The 25,231-nt window shown below is 41.8% G+C and overlaps 1 protein-coding gene and 1 pseudogene across 1 annotated transcript in view; one reads left to right on the top strand and one right to left on the bottom strand.

Moving 5' to 3' along the window:
- Positions 1–25,231, top strand: part of TIAM2 (TIAM Rac1 associated GEF 2) — a 219,048-nt gene that overhangs the window by 22,223 nt on the left and 171,594 nt on the right. The gene's annotated exons all lie outside the window — the stretch shown is intronic.
- Positions 14,264–20,536, bottom strand: LOC112919417 (glyceraldehyde-3-phosphate dehydrogenase-like; annotated as a pseudogene).

The raw sequence follows: 25,231 nt of genomic DNA, 5'->3' as shown, positions 1-25,231 counted from the left end.
TGCGTGCTGGAGCTGGGGGTGTGAGCAGGCTGTCGCAGGAGTTCTGGTGGCGCAGGAGGGGCCTGCACCCGGTGGACAAGAGAAGACGTGGAGAACAGCCCAGACTGGGCGGACTGCTGGCTCCATATGCGGGGAGCACAGGGGAAGGTAGAACTGGACTCTGGATGCTCCAGCCCCAGTGCCCATGTTACAGACCTGGAGGGGGAGGGGATTCGGAGCAAGTCATGGAGAATTTGGATTTGGGCCCTACTGATGTCTGAGGTGTCAGCACTCTCTGTGAGAGATGTCCCATGAAGAGAAGTCAGGAGCTCGAGAGAGAGAGAGAGAGAGAGAGAGAGAGAGAGAGAGAGAGAGGTAAGGACACCTGGGTGGCTCAGTGGTTGAGCATCTGCCTTTGGCTCAGGTTGTGATCCCAGGGTCCTGGGATCGAGTCCCACATTGGGCTCCCCACAGGGAGCCTGCTTCTCCCTCTGCCTATGTCTCTGCCTCTCTCTGCCTCTCATGAATAAATAAAATCTTAAAAAAAAAAAAAAACAGGTCTTGGCTGGATATGTAGATTTGGATTTAGCTCCTAGAAATAATGAAGGAATAGTCTTGTCAAAGAGTGAGTGAGTGAGGAGAGGAGTCAGGGGCCGGGCCACAGGCTTGTCGTCTGCTTGATTTCTGGAGGTGAAAGAAGACTAGGCCACAGAGGAGGGGAGTTATCTTGAATGCCAGGGAGCAGGGTGGGAGGGGAGGGTGAGTTTTTAAACTTTGTTCATCAGATTGTCCGACTGGTAAGAATTTAAAAAGGCACACTATCTCCCGCTGGCAGGAATGCTGGGAAAAGGCAGTCGTCCAGCATTACTGGTGGGAATAGCCACTGCAGGAAGAGTTCTGGCAGAGTCTATTAGCATTTAAAATGCACATAGCCTTTGACCCAGTGGTTCCTCTCCTGGGACTTTATCCCATAGAAATAAAAGCGGCTGTATGTAATTTGTTTGTACAAGAATATTTATTGCAGCATTGTTTGTAGTGGCAAAGAACTGGAAAGTGAGTGGATGCTTTCAGCAGGGGAACGGTTGGGTAGAATGTGGCACAGCCATGCCTTGGATTTCCATCCCGCCTGACCTGGAAGGATTCCCACGAGAAATAAGAGGCAAAGAATCATGTATAATATGATCTCGTCTTTGTGGAGTATAAGATCCTTGGAGGCAATCTTGAATGTGTGTTAATACTGCTTGGAAGGAGGGAGGTTGGCACTATGGGAGGAAGTGGGTGGAAGATAAATAATAAAAGACTTAGAAAATGTCTGAGCTAAGACACCATGGAAAAGAACTGGGGGGTATATGTTTGTATAGGTAGATAGCAGTAGGGTATTTACAGGGGAGTGTCTCAGGGTGTGGAGATGTAGCTGAGTTTCTACTTCTTTTAGCCAAGAAGGTGATGGCAAGAGGCTGCAGGTGGATCATGACATCACTGTGGAACTGATACAGGGAGATAAGGCAGGTCAGAGGGTCCCTCAGACTGGAACCCAGGGGGCCAGAACCCATTGAGGGACATAGAAGGGCAGATGGATTGGAATCTGGAGGGTTGCTATCCCTGGGGGTCTGAGGTCTTGGGGTAGAGCAGTAGCTTGTTGAACTATTGTTTGATAGACCTTCATGTTATCTGTCCTAGAATATTACCCACTTCTTTTTGTCCACATGCAGCTGAACTTTAGCTCTCTCTTTAAGAGTTCTCATGAAGTCATTGCTTTGGCCTAGTTGGTTTAGTCATTGCCCCTGAAAAACACCTCCCCTCCCCCCACCATCTTACATGGTTTGCCCATAGACCTGAATGTCCGTGTTGGTAGCCATTAGCTTCTGTTCCTCTTGAGTGCTTGAGATGTGGGCAGGGCCACTAAACTCTGCTCTAAGTGCGAAACACACACTGGGATTTGAAAACTTATGGGGGACAAACAAATGTAAACTACCTCATGAATAACTGTTTACGTGTTAAAGGTATAACTTGGATACCTTGGGTTAAAGAATATTAAAATCTCACTTGTTTCTATTTACCTTTTTAAATGTAGTTACTAGAAAATTTAAATAACATGGCTCCCATTTTATTTCAGTTGAGTAACACTGCTCTAGACCTTTGGTGCAGTTCCTCTCTGCTGGATGCCTTCGCAGGATCTATCCACCTAGCCCTATCTTCTCCATGCTGCGAAGGCAACATTGAGCTCTCCTGGGTGTGACAATTATTGTCTTGTCTCTTGTCACTTATTCTTAGCTCCTGTTGGGAATGTCACAGAGTTTCCCGTTTGTATATTTATTTGAAATCCACTTGCATCCATGCCTTATCTCCCTTACCAGAATCTGAGATTGGCTTTGCCTTTACAAGATTGTAATCCCCTTGAAAGCAGGACTGATAACATGTGTAGTTTTGTCTCAGCTTCTGGCAATATCTCTAGTACTGGGCTCTGTCCCCTAAGAGGAGCTCCAAAGTTTTTGAATGAATAAATAATATATTTGCATTTCCACTGGTTTCTTAACCAAGTGTACTTTAAAATCCGAGTCAGTACTATATGCTACCTGTATATATGTATATTATTTCTTAGCACTGAGTTTTAGGGCAATATAGTATTTGAATTTGGACAGGCCTGGCCTTGAATCTTGAAAGAACATTTTGTTACTTTGGGCTGTTTATTTGATTCTTTGCACCTTAAGCGTCCTTGTTTGTAATTGAGAAACTGATACTTCTCAAGGTTTCCCTGAGGAAAAGCTCTGGTGCTGTGCTCTGTAAATGTTCACTAATTGCCAGGTCCTTTTTTAGAACTGGGAAGGTTTGTCTGGAATGTTGAGACTATGGGTAGGTGGAGGCCAGTGGTGAATTTACACTTTCTCCTCTCTACCACTGGAAAACTTATTGGTGGTACCATGCGTTATGTCCTTTGGTTACGTAGTGATGTTTGGCTCTATTTGGCAGTTAATTAGTAATTAGTAGTTCCCTCCTTCTCTGCTAGAAGAGTCCTTGAAGAAACACATGTTACTGGCATCCATATTAATAGGCAATTAATAAATATCTGCTGACTGAATAATGAATGGCAGCTGTAAAGGAGAACATGTATCTAGAGGACATTTTTAAGAAAAATTAAGTTCTTATAAAGGATTTGTTGAATGAATGGTAAAGTGAAAAAGAAATAAATTAAAAATTAGGTGAATGAAATTAAAAATTAGGTGAGTGAAATTAAATGAAGAAATGAATGATGAGGGGCGCCTGTGTGGCTCAGTCAGTAGAGCCTCTGACTCTTGATTTCCACTCAGGTCATGATCTCAGGGTTATGAGATCCAGCCTCGAGTCAGGCTCAGAGTAGAGTCGACTTGTCCCTCTCCCTCTGCTCCTCCCCCTTCTTGCATACGCACTGTCTCTCTCAAATAAGATCTTAAAAAAAAAAACGATGAAATGAAAGTTGTTCATGGGGAGAAGGTTGAAATTGATGGGGATGGACTGCTGTGGAGATTCTAGAGAGACCCCAGAGGTACCTTTTCTCCCCAAATATGATATTCTTTGGTACATTGTAAAGAACACAAGACTGATAACTCGTTGACCTGACTCCTTCCCCATGAACATACTGGCCAGTGGTGGGATCTTGGGGGGGGGGGGGGGGGGGTTACATAACCTTTCTGAGTCTTTGCTTATTTGCAGAGCAAGAAGGGCAGATCAGGAAAGGCAGCAACGTGGTGCCTGGGAGTCAGGTTGGCTTTTCCATGCTGGCTTTCCCTCTTCCCAGCTCTGTAGCCATGCTCATGTTCTTCAACCTCTGAGAAACTTTTCAAGAGTGAGAGTGAAAAGGTGTCTCCTATTCTTGACAGAGGAGCTCCTAAATCAGCTGCATACCAGTGGATGATTGAACATTTGTTGACTTGAAGAATGAGAGAGTAACTCTCAGGGGAACTTTTGAAAATATTTCTATTGTAAAATCAGGTATATTGAGGTATATTTATGTGCCATAAATATCTTTTTTTAAACTTTTTTTTTTTTAAGAGAGCACACAAGCAAGCCACAAATGGAGTGGGGGTGGGGTCAGGGGAGGGAGAGAGAGAATCTTAAGCAGGCTCCAAACCTGGTGCAGAGCCTGATATGGGGCTCTATCTCACAACCCTGAGGCATGACCTCAGCCAAAATCAAGAGTTAGAGGTTTAACTGGGCTGAGCCACCCAGGTGCCCCCTGATTTCATCTTAAACTGAAACTCTGTGCCCATTAGACAGTAACTCACCATTCCCCTCCCTCTGTGCCTGGCGGCTACCCTTCTACTTCCTGTCTCTGAATCTGATGGCTCTAAGTATCTCATATAAGTGGAATCCTACAGTTTTTGTCCTTTCGTGGCTTGTTCCTTTCACTTAGCATAATATCCTCAAGATTCATCTGTGTTTTATAGTACAGGCCAGAATTTTCTCCTTTTTTAGAGCTGGATAATATCCTATTGTATGAATGTACCACATCTTGTTTATCCACTCATCCATACATGGACACTTGGATTTTCCCACCTTTTGGCTATTGTGAATAATGCTGTTATGAACATGAGTGCACATAGGTCTTTGATCTACTTTTAAAGTTCTTTGGAGCGTATTCTTAAAAGGAGAATTGCTGCATCCTGGTAATTCAGTTTTTAATTTTTTGAGGAATTGCCATATTGTTTTCTACAATGGCTGTGCCATTTTATGTTCGTACCAGCAGTGCATAAGGGTTCTAATTTCTTTACAGCCTCACCAACAGGTGTCTCTCTCTCTCTCTCTCTCTTTTTTTTTTTTAATAGTCGCTATCCTAATAGGTGTGAGCTGGTTGTATAACCAGACTTTAGACTTATCTAACACACATCGATACTATGTGAGGTGCAGGAATTGACAAAGGTGGGTCAGCTGAAGACGAATCCCTCACCACCCATCCCCAGCTGCTGCCTCACCCAAGGGTGCTCAGTACTGTTCAGCTGTCAATTTAATGACCAGCTAGTAGAATCTGCAGAATCATAACTCTTGCTTTTACTTTCTTCCCCTGTTATCGGTCCAGAGGAGCTTATGAAAATGACCTCCCTAGTCTTGTGTTTTGTTTTTGTTATTTTAATTCTACCAAACATTAAAAAAAAAAATTCTTGTTAAATTCAATTTAGTTAACATATAGTGTATTATTAGTTTCAGGGATAGAATTTAATGATTCATCAGTTGCATATAACACTCAATGCTCATTAGATCACGTGCCCTCCTTAATGCCCATCTAGTTACCCCATCCCCCTACCCAACCTCCTTCAGCAACCCTCAATTTGTTTCCTAGAGTTAAGAGTCTCCTATGGTGGGACGCCCGGGTGGCTCAGCAGTTGAGCATCTGCCTTTGGCCCAGGGCATGATTCTGTAATCCCAGGATCGAGTCCCATGTCGGGCTCCCTGCATGGAGCCTGCTTCTCCCTCTGCCTGTGTCTCTGCCTCTCTCTGTCTCTCATGAATAAATAAATAAAATCTTTTTTTAAATTTTTAAAAAATTTTTATTTATTTATGATAGAGAGAGAGGCAGAGACATAGGCAGAGGGAGAAGCAGGCTCCATGCACTGGGAGCCCGACGTGGGATTCGATCCCGCGTCTCCAGGATCGCGCCCTGGGCCAAAGGCAGGTGCTAAACTGCTGTGCCACCCAGGGATAAAATAAATAAAATCTTAAAAAAAAAAAAAAAGTCTCTTATGGTTTGCCTCCCTCTCTGTTTTTATCTCAGTGTAGCTCTCAAAACTTAGCAGTTTTCCACAGAATCATTTGAGAAGAAAATGAGATAAAGGGGAAAGGGACAGAGATGGAGAGCTCTCTAGCAGCAGTTGTAGAAAGCTGACCATATTTAAACATCGTTGGGCATGCTGTGCGTACACGGGAGCCTGTCTAGTTTTCCAAGAGCTCCTTGACGTCATCTCTGATGCATTTAATGCTAATGAGAGACTCATAAACAACCAGGACGCCTGAGTTGTGTAAGTTCAGCTCCCACCTTGGAGGGGACATGGCTCAGGCCATTGCAGAAGCCATATGATGTCTGTTGTTGTCAAATCCCTTGAGTTACGAGAGGTTAAAGCTGCCTAAAGAGTCTGGTTACTGCTTAAGTACAGGCTCTTGTTGGAGAATGTTCAAACTGATGATGGTGTTGAGGAAAGTGTTACTGGGCTTGCCTGTGTCATGTTCTAGGTTTGGTTTTGGCTTTGAAGCTGTGGATGTGGATAAAGTGAATTCGCTTTCATATCCGTCTTAGGTTTCCTCATTTTTGGCTTCCATGTTGAAGAAGTGGTTTTTCAAACTAGGGCACAGAGAGAGGAGGAGGAACCGGGTTCCATTCTCTCTCTCTCTTTTTTTTTTTTCCTGGCAAATGAATTACCTTCATCTTGAAATCCGTAATCTTTCCTCTTTGTTCAGTGTGTCTGAATTTGACTTGGATTTACTTCCAACCACTTGAGAGGATGGACTGTGGAGGAAAATCAGAGCCCAGGTGGGGGGCAGGGGTGGGCATCTCACAAGTGTTGCCTGGACCCAGCACCTAGCTCTTTAATCTGTGTCTCTGCCCCACGTGTGATCTAAGGTGCGAACTCTGCTAAGATACGCGTTGTTGAGGGGTGGGTGGGAGGGGCCCTTTTTGAATCAAAGCAAAGGAATTTGTATGAAAATGTGCATTTTAACAGCCATGGGTCTGTCATTCATAGTGAACCCCATCCCATTAAGCTGTGCCTGTGTGTTTTGTAAGTGGGATCCAGTGCGGGCTGGAAATGCACGTTTTTGTGTGTTCGCTGCTCTTGCAGGGGTGAGATGTTGGGGGGACATCCTGGCCTGAAAGCTGCTGTTTCTGCGAACAATCCTTAGGTGGTTAGGGAAAGATGAAGGGATGTTGGGAAGTTCCTTAAAGGAGATGTTACCTATCATCCCTTCGAGCCCTCCTCTTGTGGGGAAGGTGCTTAGATAACACTAAGCAATCATGATATTTATCCTTGGAGGTAGAGCCCCTTGTGGACCCAAATATTTTTGTGCTCTTGTTCATCATGCTTAGACGTCATGATCCTACTAGAACCCTCGATTGCCTGCTCCCTTAACTACTTACTGAGCTGCAGATTGTTGCTTTATACATAATGTCTCTGGCCCTCACTTTTCTTCATCTGAGAAATGAAGAGATGGAAGAGAGTATTCTAAAACCTACTTTGTCATTGATGACATCATCACCTAGTTTACTCTGTAGGGGCCTGCCGATGCCAAGGCCTCTACCAGGTACTTCACTACCAGTGCCCTTTACCTGTGAGTGCTCGAGCACAGATTCCCTCCCATCTGCAGAGAAGGATCTGGGTTAAAAAACCCTACAACTAGGTTTTGACCTGGTGATTCCAGAGTGCTTGTTTTTTGGACAGGACCATGCCACTACATGCAGCTTCTTGGTTCTTGATAAAGTACTTGTTGCCACATTAGTAGGAGGTAAGTCAACCAATTGAAGAACAGAAGTGACTTCTATCTACATTTGCTTTTTGAGAATTTTTTTTTTTTTAAAGATTTTATTTCTTCATGAGAGACAGGCAGAGACATAGGCAGAGGAAGAAGCAGGCTCCCTGTGGGAAGCTCGATGTGGGACTCGATCCCAGGACCCCAGCATCACGACCTGATCCGAAGGCAGACGCTCAACCACTGAGCCACCCAAGCATCCTGCTTTCTGAGAATCTTAAACAGTCTAGAATAACTACTTTTCTAACTGTAAAGTTCAAGTACCAACATTTGAACCAGAGGTTATGAGAGCTAACGGAAATGAAACATGATATAATTTTTTTTAATCTTATAGAATTTGCAGGCCACAAATTTCCTGGAAGACATTGTGCATTTTTTTCTGAGGATGTCATAACAACTGGGTTTAGGAATTGTCTTTTGGTGGACAAGTTATCCTTGATTATTTTAATATTTTTGCTTTATAGGAAAAGAAGGTCCTATTCCTAAATTGTTATATTTAGGTCTTCAAGGGTGGATCTTGTGAGTTTGCTATTATAGTAGGCTGAAACCTATATATAGGGACACTCAAATGTGGTGTAAATCCATGCCTTTAAAAAAAGAAAGCAATTACTGTGTTTGAAAGGCAAGCTATAAAAAGTAAGTGAAATCATAGGAGAGCCAACATGGGATTTCATTTTACTAAGCAAATGGCCCTGACTTTCTTTATGCTTTCATGTCCTGCTGTGGCAGAGTGGGAAATGCAGATGTTTCAAAATGAGGATCGTAGACGTTTACAGGTCTCAGCACTTGTCATTCATGGATCAAGAGACAGATCTGAAAGAATGAAGTGCTCACTCAACTTATACTTTGTCATTTTAGTTATCTAGCATCCCACAGAACCTGTATTTTTAAAAAAGAATTTTATTTAATGTGTACTCATGCCTATCATAATATTTTTTCATAAAAGTTAAAATTAATTTACTTGAAAATATGTGTCTTTGACCATTGAAGGTAGACTAGTACCCATCAGTTTTGCCAATCTTTTTTTTTTTTTTTTTTTTTTTTTTTAAAGAATCCAGTGTCCCAGTATCCCAGGGGGACTGTTTCAGAGAATTCTTTTTTTTTTTTTTAAATTTATTTATTTATTTATGATAGTCATACAGAGAGAGAGAGAGAGGCAGAGACACAGGCAGAGGAGGGAGAAGCAGGCTCCATGCACCGAGAGCCCGACGTGGGATTCGATCCTGGGTCTCCAGGATCGCGCCCTGGGCCAAAGGCAGGCGCCAAACCGCTGCGCCACCCAGGGATCCCAGTTTTGCCAATCTTATTCAGAAACCTACTTTCAGGGGTATCTGGGTGGCTCAGTCGGTTAAGCATCTGCCTTCGGCTTGGGTCATGATCCCAGGGTCTTGGGATTGAGTCCCACATCAGGCTCCCTGCTCAGTGGAGAGTCTGCTTCTCCCTCTGCCGCTTAGCTTGCTCTTGCTTGCTTTCTCAAATAAGTGAATAAAATATTAAAAAAAAAATTATTTTCAGTACGCATACACAAATGCTGTTGAGTACCTTTCCTCCCCTCCTGCCTCTTGCCACCAGTTTCCTCATTACCAAAGACCAGAGGAAAACATTTGGAGCCTTCTGGAAAGTTCTTGGTTCTTTCAGTATTGAGTGGCTGGATGCAAGCCTCTTCTGAGAGTTCTGAGAACTTAGAACATTGAATGTTAATTGGTCATATGTATGTCTCCATAATGCTGTTTCAGAAATGCACTAGGCTTCTTTAACCATTCTTTCTTGCTCAGAGGTGCTCTTCAGCCCTGCTGGAGCTCTGGTAATGATAGGTTGGGTTTCTCTGTGGAAACCCAAGACAGCTTATATCCAAGCATTTTGCTTTGTCTTCTGGAAGTGCTACATGGCTTTGGCTAGATACTAGATAAAAAAGGCCTTCTAATGAGAGGAATATTTAAGACCCAAGTAAGGTGTCACATCATGAGATGCTAATCAGTATTTCCCTTAGGGACATGCTCAGAATTTCACATGATAAAAATCTTTATTTACTCCTCAGCAAATACAAATGATCTTGGCATCATTTCTGATGTGCTTTCCCTAAGTTCTTCCCAAGGTTCTCATTAAGAATCATCCTTTTGCAATAGGAATTGAGAGTTTCTCACCTCCCCCCACCCCATTACCATGGGGGTAGAACGTTTTAATGCTAAGCAATTACTTTCCCTTGTAAAATTCACTGTGGGTGCTCATCATGTTCTGAAGGGAATAGACCATTACAGAACACCGAGTGGGGATTGGAAATGTTTTTGTAACAAAGAGGCTGTACGCTAGAGGTGGATATATTCAAGCAGAGGCTGGCAAGCTGAGGGCTGACTCATCCATGACTCACATGAGAGCCTGTGTGGCCCCTTGGCCCTGGTGCCAGCCTCTGGAAGTAGAGAGGCGGTGTCTCAGCTCTCCCATGAGAACTTGAAAGTTGAAGTATCTGACTCTGAGTCTGGCTTAGTTCAAGGGTGGGCTCACCCTTTGTTAGGGACTTGGTGAGAAGCTCTAAGAAGTTCATACACACTTTTTGGCTTTGGCAGGCCTGTGTGATTTAGGAGAGACCATTGTACTGCTGGTTTTACACACTGTGAAACCCTGTGACAGAGCAGTGGGTTGGGAAGAAAAGAACTTGATTAGACATCAGTTGCTGCAGCACTGATCTTTCCTCTACTCATTTGGAATGCGACCTTTATCATATTCTAAATCTCCATGAAAGTTGTGTCTCTGGACTTCGAATATTTCTGTTCAGTAGCAAACTATTAAAATTACTATTACAGAATATTTTGCTATCTGATGGGGCAAATACTGTTAATTTTTTTCTCAAACTACTTCCTCTAGGCTTCTCTAAAAAGTTACTCTTCCAGATGAACTTTAGAATCAGCCTATCACATGGTTCTAAAAACCTATTTGGGATTGCACTGACTGGGGTAGCAGTTTAAGAGTTTGAATCTTCCGACCAAGGAACGCAGAAAATGTCTCAGAATTTTTTAGTTCTTTTTATGCCTTTCAGTAGAAATTTTATAGATTTTAAATATAAATATTATGTATTTTTTTTCTTTCTGGTTTGAAGTAATTTTTGCCGGTGATATACGAGTTTTTTCCCTCAATTTTTAAGTGGCTATCACTAATATATATAGGAGCTTACTCATTTTGTGTATTCATTATACTGTCCCCTTCCTGAACTTACTTGCTTAATAATTCCAACAGAGTTTTAGTTGACTAAACAAATTAAAAAATTAAAAAAAATTGATTTTCTAAGTTGATATCTTGTCCGTTAAAGAAGGAACAATACTCTTTCCTCATCTTTCTTTCTTTCTTTCTTTCTTTCTTTCTTTCTTTCTTTCTTTCTTTCTTTCTTTTTTCTTTCTTTCTTTCTTTCTTTCTTTCTTTCTTTCTTTCTTTCTTTCTTTCTTTCTTTTCTTTTTCTTTTTCTTTTTCTTTTTCTAAGATTTTATTTATTTATCCATGAGAGATATAGAAAGAGAGGCAGAGACGTACGTAGGCAGAGGGGGAGAAGCAGGCTCCATGCAGGGAGCCCGATGTGGGACTTGATCCCAGGACCCCAGGATCACACCCTGAGCCCAAGGCAGACGCTCAACCATTGAGCCACCCCAGTGCCCCTTTCCTCACTTCTTGATTGTTGCATTAGAGTTACTGAAAAGGTAAGCTTTCCAGCTTTCTCTGTACTCAGAACTATGTGAAACAAGGATTTGCTGTTCTTTGAAAGTTTCATAGTTTATTACCCATAGAAGCAACGTGGGCTTGAAATGATTTCCATATTACTTTATGATAACTTTCTAAAATTGGAGAGCTTGAGATGCAGGAAGCATGGCATTCTGGCAGCTGGAGGGATGAACGGTCAAACATGGAAAGTGAGGCAGGGAAGATGGCTGGAGGACACAGGAATAAGAGGTGAGTGACATCCTCCCACCGCCCCTGGTGTAAGGCCTTTCTTGAATATCATTGTTTCTTGTAAAAGGGAAAACAGTTTATCCCTCAGCTATTTCCTGGCCAGGTTGTGCTAAATCATATGGGATTTGGCTCAGAAAACAAGGGAAGTGGTTTAGGGTGTTAAGGTTAAAACTGAACATACTCCTTTTGGTAAACTTGGTTTTCAAAGTCTTGGGATGGCTGCTTCTGTTTTGTTACCGTGACCTGGAGAGGTTGACTTTGGCAAGCAGTGCTAATTAAGGATGTGACTGTGGCTAGCTGTAAGAAGGAATTAGCTGACCATCCTTGCCTTCGTTCTACTTCTAAGTCACGTTCACCCCACTGCTGAGGGGTCGTCTGCTCAGGTGTTGGGTACCCTTGCAGGGAGTGTCTGCTTGTCCCTCCAGTGGTGGGGGAAGACTGTTTTTGCTGATTTCCCTCACTTAGGTGGAGTAAATCTTGGAAGAAAGCTATTTTTCTATAAGGGCGGGCATTAGATTTTTGGATTCTGTTGTTCACTATAAAAATTTTTTGGTAAGTGCCCTGCCTTCAGTTTATGGCTTAACGAGGGAGATTCTGTAGTTCTAGATAATGAGATTATACCTTTCATTTTAGAGAGTTTACTGTGTTTGGATTGAGGTATCTTCTGCCTCTTGTTGGAAAGCCTGGGGAATAATAGGTGAGGCAGTTTCTTACATAGTAATGGTGCCCAGGAGCCATTATTGGGTACTAATTTATAATTTTATATAAGTCAGTTTGATATCAGGATTTGCTCAAAGATGGATATACTTTTTAAATAACACCTTTAGGGCATCTGAGTGACTCAGTGGTTGAGCTTCTGCCTTTGGCTCAGGTCGCGATCCTGGGGTCCTGGGATTGAGTCCTGCATGGGACTCCCCACAGGAAGCCTGCTTCTCCCTCTGCCTGTGCCTCTTCCTCTTCCTCTGTGTCTCTCATGAATAAATAAATGAAATCTTAGAAAAATTTAAAATTTGAGAATGCAGTAGTGGTTTTGGTAGAATGAGTTCCCGTGAGGTTCTTTGTCCTCCCTGACTTGATATTTCTTTGTTATATATGGCTAAGAATTTTCGTGAAATGCCACACAGTTGGTATTCATAGGATGGATGCCTTCTAGCTTATTCAACCCTTTGACAGTGTGCCCAAAATCCCAATATGAAAGTGCACTTTTATAAATACTCCTCCCTGCTAATTAAATTAGCTAATTAAAGGTGTGACTTAATTGTCCTGTCAATTTTTTTTAAAAAAAATTTATTTTGAGAGAGAGTGCTAGCATGTGCATAGAGTAGAGCTGAAGCAGGGCTTGATCCCATGACTCTGCGATCCTGAGCCGAACTGAAATCAAGAGTGGGATGGTCAACTCATTGAGCCGTTAAGGCGCCCCCTGTCCATTGGTTTTTTAAAAGGCTAAATACATATGCATGTGTTACATATATATTAGAATCAGTCAAGTCAAATCCATGTGAGCCTTTGTAAATGATTCAGGTGCTGTTGCTGATATTTTATTCATTTTTTAAAATGTAAGCTCTATGCCCAGTGTGAGGCTTGAATTTGCGACCCAAGATCAAGAATCACATGCTCTACAAACAAAGCCGACCAGGTGCCCCTGTTGCTGATATTTTAAATATTTTTTTTCTATTTTATAGTTTTTCTCCAGCTTATTTTTTTTTATTAGTTTTCTCAGATCACTAGAGTTTTTTGTTTTTGAAATTGAAGAGGTCATTCATCTGGATATTACTGTGACTTTCTTTTAAAACTGAACAAACTACAGAGCCTGTATTTAAGTAAAAGAAACTAAATATATCAGATTTCTGTGTCATAGACTTAAAGATTAAAATATAACATTACTAATTTCAGTGATCTTACTCATTTTTCTCACTTTTAGGTGGAATTGAGAGTAAAGAAAGTTTCCGGGAATTAATATGTTGTATCTTTGATTTGAGGGATCTATAAAAAGTTACTTAAAAATCCTATTTGGAAGGTGTGTATAGTGAAACCAGGGGCAATTAATTGAGGTAGAAAATTCACTGCTCCTATAAATACTAGAGAAGATAGAAGAGCCTTTGAAGATGTAAAATATACCTTATAGTATATAGAAGATCTGTAAGTGGAAAAATAAGTAATTCAATGAGAGAGCTTGCACTAATGAGAGAAGGGAAATATTTAGGTTGAACAGTTCAAGCCATTTTGCCAAAATGTTCTCCTCTCTGTTTTGATGTGTCTTGTCCTTGTATATACACGTCTTAAGCCTATGTGAGCCTGTTGTTCTGTGAACAGGAATCACAATTTGGAAAGATAACACGGTGACCCTTTCCCCCACCACCCATCATCAGTTTGGAAAGATGACGGTGACTCTTTCCCCACCACCCACTCATCATGTGTACATGGAATAGACCACTCAGGTTTAATTTTGAAGAATATAGATACTGATAGCAATCTGTGTCCTGTGTATTATTAATCATTAAATCCCTGTCCACACACAAGAAAAATTAGAGAATTGAGGCATCTGCCAAAGTAATTCAGAGAGAATTCTCTGAGGGCAATTAGGATTTGTTTTCTTCAAATTTGTTTCTCTCACTCTGTACCTCTTGAGGACATTGGAGACTTTTTGTTGGGGGTGTACAGTATACTTTATTGATAGTACATGATAAGGTAGGGCTTCCCGAGCCTTTTCCCTTCTTGAGGGGGTCTGGGATGGAATCTTTTGTGGAGGTCAGGTGATTCTTAGCATGTTGGGGGATGAATTGGGGCAGGGACTTCCCAGCAGCTGAGGGCTTCTCTTTTCCTCTTGTTTTCAGTGGGGCTGGTCATCCAGGAGCTCTTATTCCTTGGAGTCCATGTGGACCACAAGGTCCACCACCTGGTTGCTGTAGCCAAACTCATTGTCATACCAGAAATGAGCTTGACAAAGTGGTCACTTTGGGCAATGCCAACCCCAGCATCAAAGGTGGAATAGTGGGTATTACTGTTAAAGTCACAGGAGACAACTTGATCCCCAGTGTAGCCCAGGATGCTCTTAAAGGAGCCCCCCAGTGCTTGCTTCACTACCTTCTTGATACTGTATTTGGCAACTTTTTCCCAGAGGCAGATCAGATCCATGATTGAGGTGTTGGGAGTGGGGACACTGAAGGCCATATCAGTGAGCTTCCCATTAAGCTTAGGGTGGCCTTGTCTATAGTCTTGGTGGTGCCAGCAGAAGCAAGGATGATGTTTTGGGTAGCCCCTTGACCATGATGCCACAGCTTCCCAGAAGGCTGTCCACAGTCTTCTGGGTGGTAGTGATGGCATGGACTGTGGTCATGAGTCCCCCACACTGTGCCAAAGTTGTCATAGATGACCTTGGCCAGAGGGGCCAAGCTCTTGGTGGTGCTGGAGGCTTTGCTGATGATCCTTTTTTTTTAGATTTTATTTATTTATTCATGAGAGAGAGAGAGAGAGAGAAGCAGAGACACAGAGGGAGAAGCAGGCTCTGTGCAGGGAGCCCGACGTGGGACTTGATCCCGGGTCTCCAGGATCATACCCTGGGCTGATGGTGGCGCTAAACCACTAAGCCACCGGGGCTGCTCTTTACTGACAATCTTGATAGAGTTGTCATACTTCTTATGGTTCATGCCCATCACAAACATGGGGCATTAGCAGAAGGGGCAGGGATGATGACCCTCTTGCCTTCTCCTTTCAAAGCCCCAGTCCTCTCCCTGGTGGTGAAGCCCTCATTGGACTCCACAACATAGTGCCAGCATCACCCCATTTGATGTTGGTGGGATCTCACTTCTGGAAGATGGAGATGGGCTTTCCATTGATGACAAGTTTCTTCTTCTCAGGCTTGACTGTGCTGTTGAATTTGCTGTGGGTGGAATCATGCTGGAACATGTAGACAATGTTGTTCAGGTCAATGAAGGGGTCATTGATGGCAACAGTATCCACTTTGCCAGAGTTAAAAGTGGCCCAGTACGGCCAAATCCATTTATTCCTATCTTCACCGTTGTGTCTTGGGGATGCGGCTGGCACTGCACCAAAAGATGCAGCTGTCTGTCAAATGGGAAGGAGCAGGTGCAGACAGCCAGGAGACTTTTTTTTTTTTTTTTTAACATTTGTGTTGTATATAGACTAAAATAATTTGGTCTAATACTTTCTCTCTTTACACACAAAATAACTATGTGTTAAGTTATTGTAGTTTGAGATTGAAGTGCTCATTTGTATTTCCTCTCTGTATTGGCCATGATGGTGCCTTGCATGTGTGAGTGCTACATTGTACATTAAACACATCTGGTCAAACTGGTTTTGATTTTCCTTGTTCCTAGGTCTTATGATTCCCTTCCTGGTTGTTGGGAATAGGATAATACAGCTGGGTCCCCTTTTGAGTATGTGTGTATTCATTGCTGCAGTGATATCCTCAGGACCTCTGCAGCCCAGACCTAAGTCCTGTTGGAAGGTAGCCCAGAGAGACCAAATTTTGTGTTGTTACCACTGGACCACTTCTTTGGTCTTTTAGGAGCCATGGTTAAGTTCTATATCTTTTTTTTTTAAGATTTTTATTTTATTTATTCATGAGAGACCTAGAGAGAGAGGCAGAGACACAGGCAGAGAGAGAAGCAGGCTCCAGGCTCCATGCAGGGAGCCTGATACGGGACTCGATCCTGAGACCCCAGGATCACACCCTGGGCCGAATGCAGATGCTACACCACTGAGCCAACCAGGTGTCCCTTTTTTTTTTAAATTTTAATTTTAATTTTTAAGGAGGCTCCATACTCAGCACGGAGTCCAACACCAGGCTTGAACTCATGACCCTGAGAGCAAGACCCAAGCTGAGATCAAGAGTTGGGTGCTTAACCATCTGCGCTATGCAGGCTCCCCTAAATTTTATACTCTTAATTCCTGGAGGGCAGCTGACCCTCTTTTCTGGGCATCAATGAAAAAGATAATGTTGCTCAAAAGCATAAGGCTGTATTTTATCTGTGGTCTGTAATATCAGTGGCTTAAAAATATCTTTTATTTTATGATATTCCTGCATCTTGTAATTGGTATAGCCCTTTGGTTCTGAAGCAAAGCAAGTGTTTCAGGTTTAAAGATAACAAAAAAGCTTAAGAATAGAAATACTTAGCTTCTTTAAAAAAGAACTATGCCAGATATGAATTAGAAAAATAAATTTTGTCCAAGAGATTGTTCTCATGTACATCTTTCTCAGAGCAACTCTGTTTCCTTGAACGTTTTTGTCTCTTTTCTCTTCCTTGAAGCATCTGCTACCATTGGCTTCTGGCCTAGCTCCTTTCTCTTGGCTTTCTTCTTTCTTTGGTTGTCATTCCTTTCCTGTTGCCCTTTGGATTCTCCATCTTCTTCCCACTGTTATAAGAGGACATTCTCCTTAGGGGACCATCCCTGGCCCTCTTTATCCTTTTGGGATAATCACATTTTTACCCCTGCCTTCAACTACCATTTATACATCTTCATTTCTGTCCAGTTAATACACCTCTAGTTGGGAACTCTCTTGTGGGTCCATTGTTGTTAGCTTCTAATTGGATATCTTCATTGGGATGTTTGCTGTGTTCCTGTAACTGAGTGAACCAAAAAAAATGAAAGAAGCCTTTTTATCAGTTGCTTCTTCATGGAGCTTCTGCCTCAGAGCATGTGATAGTCTGTGATCCGATATTTGAATCCTGGCTAGGTTAGCTAACCAATCTTCCCTGCCTTATCACATTGGCTAGCACCTCAAAGACAATGTTGGCTTATCTTAGGTAGAAATTATTCAGTCTTCACCAGGAAGTATAATGTTAGCTGTAAATGTTTTTGTAGATGCTCTTTACTATGAAGACTTAATAAAGTTTAAAAGCATCTTCATTAGCAAATTATAAATATTTTTAATGTTTAGAGGACCCCTAATCCACCTTAAATAAATTTTTAAAAATTGCTTATTAGGTTTACTATTTTTCAAAAAATATTTATTCATGAGAGAGAGAGAGAGAGAGGCAGAGACACAGGCAGAAGGAGAAGCAGGCTTTTTGCAGGAGCCCGATGTGGGACTTGATCTTGGATCACGACCTGAGCCGAAGGCAGCTGCCCAACCGCTGAGCCACCCAAATGTCCCTATTTAATTTATTTTAAAATTTATTTTTAAAGCAAGAGAGAGAGTGCGAGGGCAAGTGGGGAGAGGGGCAAAGAGAGCTTGAGAGAATCTCAAGCAGACGCCATGCTGAGCATAGAGCACCATGTGGGGTTTGATCTCATAACCCTGAGATCATGACCTGAGCCGAAATCAAGAGTCAAATGCTCTACCAATTGAGCCAGCCAGGCATTCCTACCTTAAATCAATTTAGGGAAATATAAAATTGTATTTCAATGAAACAGGGTCAAAGAAGCATTCACAACTAAAGAGAAAAAAATATAGAGATATGGTTTGGAGGAAATGAGCCTATTATTTTGTCTAATGATGGTTGGTGCTAATTTTTCATTTACTGGATGGATGTGTAAGTGGTAAATTTAATTTTGCTAGCTTTTTATTTTTGTACATTAAACCTATTTTCCTGTGTTTAAATCAGGAGACTCAATAATTTTGGAGTTTTGCAAATACCATGTTATTCATCTGTGTGTGTGTGTGTGTCTCTGTGTGTGTGTATGAGAGAGAGAAAGAGAGAGAGGATCATCCTTACTGGAACTGTAAAGTCTAAGCAATTTGGGATCAAATTTAGTTCCTTTTTTTCCAAAATTAAGAAAATTAAACCTAATGTAGTCTCAAAGAATGCTTCTGGAAAAGCGTGGAAGTTCTTTTTCTTATCAGAATCATACATTAAAACATTATGAATCTTGTTAATACAAATGACTATTAGTGGACTGTGATTACTTCTGGGACAGGGCCTTACATACAGTCCTTGCCTAAATGAAGTAAAAGACTCTTGGAAAGCTATGATGGTACCAAGATTTTTTTTTTTAGTATGAAAATTAGTTTTTCTCTATTTTTCATTTTTCTTAGAGAACGAGTGGTGGAAGGTACAGGGAGAGAGGGATAGAGAGAGAATCTCCAACAGATTCCATGTGAAGCCTGGACCTGATGTGGGGCTTGATCTCATGACCCTGAGATCATGACCTGAGCTGAAACCAAGAGTCAGTCACTCAGCTGACTAAGCCACATAGGTGCTCTGAAAATTTCTTTTCTTTTCTTTCTTTTCTTTTCTTTTCTTTTCTTTTCTTTTCTTTTCTTTTCTTTTCTTTTCTTTTCTTTTCTTTTCTTTTCCTTTTTTCTTTTTTCTTTTCTTTCTTTTTCTTTTCTTTTTTTTTTCTTTTTTTAAGATTTATTTATATAAGCAATGTCTATACCCTACATTGGGTTCAAACTCCCAACCCTGAGATCAAGAGTTGCCTGCTTTTCTGACTGAGCCAGCCAGGTGCCCCAGGATGAAAATTTCTGTAGAATTTTTACTTCTCCTAGGATTGGCGCTTATATTCAGTGCTTCATTAACAATAGTTGATGCACTTTTTGGTAAGTCTATCTGGGCAGGTTGAAGAAAGAAAGAATGACTGTATATCCAGTGTGCATAATTTAGGTCTTTTAGGTGGAAAATTAAAGCAGATGATTGATTAGAATTTTGTCGATGCTCTAACACATAGCAGGCACTCAGCAAACATTTGTTGACAACTGTTGAATGAAAAAGAGAGATGGGAAATGTATTGAAATATGTTTTTTACTCCTTTTTTTTTTTCCGTGAAAAGTGAGTTGACCTCAAGGTCCCCATTAGCTCTAAAATTCTTAACAGTTCAGAAATGTAAAATTATTAGTTATTAGATTCAGGGCTGTGTTCTGAGAAATTTGCCTTTTTCCTTAGGCAAGCCTCTCTATAAGTCTGTTTCTCTTCACCTAATTGTTATTTCAGAAAAACTCAGAGTTTTTCTGTCTTGTTAACAAACTTTCTTCCAAGCTGCCTGACAATCTGGGGTAGTGTACTGGGAGGAGCATCATCTTTGGAATTCGATTTGATTCAAATCTTTTCTCCACGAACTCCTTATTGTAGGAGTTGCTCTTTTGCAAATTTTCCAAGCCTCAGCCTTCTCATCTGTAAAATGGGGGCAATAAAATCTCCACCTCAAATTTAGTTGTGAGCCTGAAATACTAGGAATAGCTTGGCACTGCACCTGCCACATGTTAGATTCTAAGTAAACTTTTAGTGCCATTTTTTCCCGCTTAGTCTGATAGTTCTGCAATTACCTTTCAAATGATTAAGATTCTCAAATCTTTCTGTTTATTGTCCTGAAAAAATAACAGAAAAACACCTCACTCCTATTACCCACAGCTAAATGCTCTTTTGCCCTGATATTGTAGATCAGCATGAGTAGTTTTCACTGTGTTCTTCAGGGTTTGTTTCTGGGCCCTTACTTTTTTGTCTCCATTGCTGTTCTGCAGCTTTATCTGAAGCTGTGGTTGGCTGGGTCTTTGTTCTCGCTCCTGCTTTTGTACTATCTAGCCAACCATGAGGAGTTCTTTGTTTCTCCATCTTCACTGTTAAGAAGTAAAGAGGCAATCTTTTTCTCCTGCCATAGGAGAAAGTAGAGCTTAATTTGGAGAGTTTTCTCCTTTGAGATTTGCTAAGTAAGGAGTAATTAAAAAAGAAAAAACTTAAAAAAAGAATCTTTTTACTGAAGTATAAAGAGCACAGATCACGTTGGGAGCTTGGTGAGTTTTCCCAAGCTCTTTCCCAACGTGAGCAGACCCCTGTGATAAGGATCACAGTAAATTTGAGGGAAGTCTCTGAGTCCTCCAGGCTTGATTAAGCCTTCTTGCCCTTGTCATCCTTTGGATTACCCACCTGTTGTGAGAGGCATTGCTGCTCCCTTGTGCCCTCTGACCTACCATCTGCTAGCTGGTTTTGTGTGGACTGGGTTTCGCCTGCCCTCCCTCTATTTTCTCTGAGATGGGAAGCGTTGGGTTAAAGAGACTGACACTTTGTTCTTGGTGCCACCTGTATTCGAGGAGGTGTCATGACATATTTCCACTTTCCCTCAACCGGTCTCCCCCTGTGGCAGCTGGAGATGGGATGCAAAATGCTGAGTAAAAGCGGCCTTTTTCCTTTGCTTTTTCTTGTCTGTTCCACAAAACATTGAAGACCATGACTAAGACTGTGCGGATTTAAGAAGGTAGTGTGAAGAAAACTACTATGTTTATGATTAAAAAACTAAACTTAGACTTTTAAAAATGAGTAAGTGTGAGTGTGATGACTACTGGTGGAAGGGCGTATGATCTAAAGAGCAGAGTTCCCATGGAAATGGACTCCAGGCAGAGGGGTTTAGGCTTCATTGTGACTTCCTGTGGGAGAGGGCTCTGGAATATTGGAATGTATGGGCTGAGATTTTTTTATTGATCTCCTGGGTAGTTGGGGTGGTGTGTTTACAGTAGCTGCAGTCAGAGTTTGGAGTTGACCTTCCTTTAATTATAATTCTTTCATTATTATGTAGTTTCCTAAATGTGATGAGAGATACCAGGTTTTTTTTTTTTTTTTTTTTTCCACTGCCATTCAGTTAATGGGAAGAGATGGATTATATGACATTCTGGTAGAAATGAGAGGGTTTTTAAAGAAAAAGATTTTATTTATTCATGAGAGACATGGAAAGAAAGGTAGAGACATAGGCAGATGGAGAAGCAGGCTCCCTGTGGGGAACCTGATGCAGGACTTGATCCCAGGATCCTGGGATCACGCCCTAAGCCAAAGGCAGATGCTCGACCACTGAGCCATCCAAGTGTCCCCAAATTAGAGATTTCTGAGAAGTGCTAATGCTATACTTTTTCAGACCAAAGGCATGAATTCACATCCCAGCTCCACTACTTACTAGTTGTGGGATCACAAATAAGGGAATGTTGGGAGGATATAGGAGGTAATGTATACAAAGGGCTTTATAAATTGTGTGATGTCATGTAACATAGTGAGCTGTTATACTTCCGGTGGCATTTCTCCCTGTATGTTGAGCTCACTTCTTCTTTACCTTCTCTTACTTTCAGACCTCCTTGTCTCAGTTGCTTGGGGCCATTTGGTAGAAATGCCTTGTTTGTGTTCTGTTTTGTTCTGGTTTTCAGTGCTGTGTTTCTCGATGGGTGATGGTGGTTAAGATGAACGGGGATCCCTGAGAGGTGGGGAGGTATTGCATTATTTGAAAGTAAGGAAGCTTTTTGAGAAACTAGGTTTTCTAAAACCTAGAAAGCTAGAGGCAAAAGACAAAACTGGGAAACATAAACAGGGTTAGGCCAGGTGTGGTGGGAGCATGGGGCAAGGCAGTGGGTTGGGCTGATTGCCATGGCGCTCCTTCACCAAATAGCATCCTGACCTCCTTAGAAAGGGGAGAGATGCTGCCAACCTCTTGCTATCTGTGTGGCCAGAGCCCTGCCTCAGGACAGGACATCAGCCTGCTTGTCTCTGTCACAAGGGTAACTGGCTTTTGGAGTGGACGGCTGACTCGAACCCCTGTGACCTCCATTCTGCTTCCTCCTCTGAATTGTGAGTGGTGGTGTGGGCCTGAGATCCCACCTTGGCTGCTGTCTTCAGGAGGTCTGACCCTGGTGCTGCTGGGCCTCCTTTGGCAGTTCATCCCAGGGCGGTATCAGTCATTGGGATCTTTGCCAAGAAAAAGTTGCTTCTGCTTTGGTAGCTTATCAGATGTGTTTTCAATGATCTTATCTCATTTGTATCTTAAAATGTTCCTTATAATAGAATCCTATTTTGTTGTTATTGTTGGCTTTAACAACAGGAATTTATTTTCTTTCCATTCTGGAGGCTAGAAGCCGAAGATGAAGATGCTAGGAGGTTTGGTCTTATCAGAGGCCACTCTCCTTGGCTTGCAGACAGTCCCCTTCCTGCTACCTCTTCACATTGTCATCCTGCCATACTGGCACAGCCCCCCATGTCTCCTTATGTGTCTTAATCTTTCTTCCTCTTGTTTTTAAAATTTGAATCAAATTTTATTAAATTCAGTTCAAGGTTTTATAACGTTCACACAACAAAAATTTGATTCTGCATTGTAAGGAGTATTTCATCCTAAAATGGAAATTTAGAAACTGAAAGAAGTATAAGCACTCTGTCTTCATCATTAAGATGATTTTTAAAAGGGTAACTGTATTAGTTATATTGTTGTATAATAAATCACTCCAACATTTGGAGGCTTAAGGCAACAGTTACTGTGTCACAGCCTCTGTGGGTCAGGAGTCTGGGCCCAGCATCACTGGGAGCCCATGACTCAGCATGTGTCATGAGGCTGTTGTCATCCTGGAGTTCACTGGGAGGGAGGACCTGCTTCCGAGCTCACTCCCATGGTTGCTGCCAATTAGAGTCTCACTTTATTTTAATTAATTAATTAATTAATGATTTTATTTATTTGAGAGAGACAGAGATAGTGAGAGACAGCATGAGTGGGGAGGAGAGGGAGAAGCGGACTCCCCACTGAGCAGGGAATCCTGATGCAGGTCTCGATCCCAGGACCTTGGGATTGTGACCTGAGCTGAAGGCAGATGCTTTAACCAACTGAGCCACACAGACGCCCCTAGAATCTTACTTTAAATGATGTAGGTAATCTGTCTAGATCTGTTAGAAATCTTGATATAAACTGGGTAATTTATCATTTTATATAAATCTGCAGTTTGATACTAGGATTTGCTCAAAGATTAAATAATACCTTTATTGAGGTAGATGAAATGCTTAAAAATATTATTTTAATTCTGATCTTATTGAAGCTAATGAGAAGGAAAAACTTTGCAGCCACTCATGTGATTATATAGCCTTCGATTATAACATAGCATTGTCTTTTTTTTTTTTTTTAAGATTTATTTGTTTATTCATGAGAGACACAGAGAGAGAGAGGCAGAGACACAGGCAGAGGGAGAAGCAGGCTCCATGCAGGGAGTCTGACATGGGACTCGATCCTGGGACTTCAGGATCAAGCCCTGGGTCGAAGGCAGGCGCCAAACCATTGAGCCACCCAGGGATCCCTAACATAGCATTGTCTTAACTGAATACATTCTTATGTCTTAACTTTATTCCTAAGGATTTTATATTTGTTATGTGAAATATTTGAAAAAAATATATTTTTTTTAATAATTTTTTTTATTTTTTATTTATGATAATCACAGAGAGAGAGAGAGAGAGAGAGGCAGAAACACAGGCAGAGGGAGAAGCAGGCTCCATGCACCAAGAGCCCGATGTGGGATTCGATCCCCGGTCTCCAGGATCGCGCCTTGGGCCAAAGGCAGGCGCCAAACCGCTGCGCCACCCAGGGATCCCTGAAAAAAATATTTGAAAAAATCCTTCCTCTATCTAGAATTTTTCTGTTAGAGGATTCTGAAACCACTCCTTTGGAGAGCTGTTTGGTGCCAGTTGAGTGGAGCAAGATGTTTCTCTTTTTTCTCAGGCATTTACTATGGGGGTCTCAACCTGTTCACCTCGCAAAGGCCCTTCTCTTAATAACATCCCATGGAGGAGGGGGGGGTGTTGAGATTTCAACATATCAAGTTGGAGAGCCACCAACATTCAGTCCATAACATTTTCCCTGGCCCTGCCCGAAATCATGTCCTTCTCAAATACAAAACACATTCATTCATCTGAATAGCCTCAGAAGTCTGAAGTCCTTCAGCATCAACTTTCAAAGTCCAAAGTCTCATTTAAGTATCATCTAAATGAGCTGTGAGTGAAACATAAGGTACCATTCGTCCTGAGGCAAACTCTTCTCTAGTTGTGAATCTGGGAAACCAGACCAGTTCCAGCCTGCATATCTAACACTTTGTTAGAGGTTTCTTCAGGTAAATATCTAGGTTCATCACTCCAAAGTTCAACCTTCCACAAAACAATGGATCACCAATGCAAGGCAGCCAGCTTCTTTGTCACTTTGCAGCAAAGATTGCCCTTCCTCTAGTTTGCAGTAACGTCCTCATTTCCATCTGAAACCTCATCAGAGTGACTGTTAACCACCACCAGAGTGTATTTCTGCACACACTGCGCTCATGATTACCTAAGTATTCTCCAAGAAAATGGAAGCTTTCTGTCTTTGGTCCTTCCAGGCTGATTATAACAAAATACCACAGATTGAGTAGCTCATAAAAAACAGAAATAGAAATATATTTCTCACAGTTCTGGAGGCTGGACAGCCAAGATTAGGGTGCCTGCATGGTCAGGTGAGGGCTTTCTTCCAGGGGGCTAGGTTCTTGTATCTTCGCTTAGCACAAGAGCCTTAGCACAAGTGCCGCCTTCTGTAAGGGTACTAATCTCATGCATAAGGGTTCGTGATTTAATCACCTCCAAAAGTCCCACCTACTGTTACCATCACTTGGCAGATTGGGGTTTCAGCATATGAATTTGGGGGGAGGGGACACAAACATTGAGACCACATCCCTTTCTGTATTTCTCTTAAGTTAGTCCTCACTAGAATCATCCTTACTGATCCTTACATGGTAGAGTGAGATAGCATGCACCACCAGACTCTTCCAGGGTATACCATTACCCAGTTCCAAAGCCACTTCCACAGGGTTAGGTATTTGTTACAGCAGCACCCTTTTTCTTGGTACCAATTTCTGTCTTAGTCTGTTTAGCCTGCTATAACAAAAATACTGTAAATTTTTTGGTTACAATCATTAGATTTTTTGTATGATTTATAATCTTGTTAAACTCTTTGTTTAAGCATGGTACAAACCTTTTTTTCATATTTCCGGAGCCTGGGAATTCCAAGATCAAAGCACCAGCGGATTCTGGGAGGGCCTGCTTCCTGGTTCATAGGCAACTGTCTCACGTGGCAGGAGGGGAAAGGGAACTCTCTGGAGCCTCTTTTATAA

This window comes from Vulpes vulpes, chromosome 1 (genome assembly GCF_048418805.1).
Source record: "Vulpes vulpes isolate BD-2025 chromosome 1, VulVul3, whole genome shotgun sequence".
NCBI lineage: Eukaryota > Metazoa > Chordata > Mammalia > Carnivora > Canidae > Vulpes > Vulpes vulpes.
This window is presented reverse-complemented; position numbering and strand designations above follow the sequence as displayed.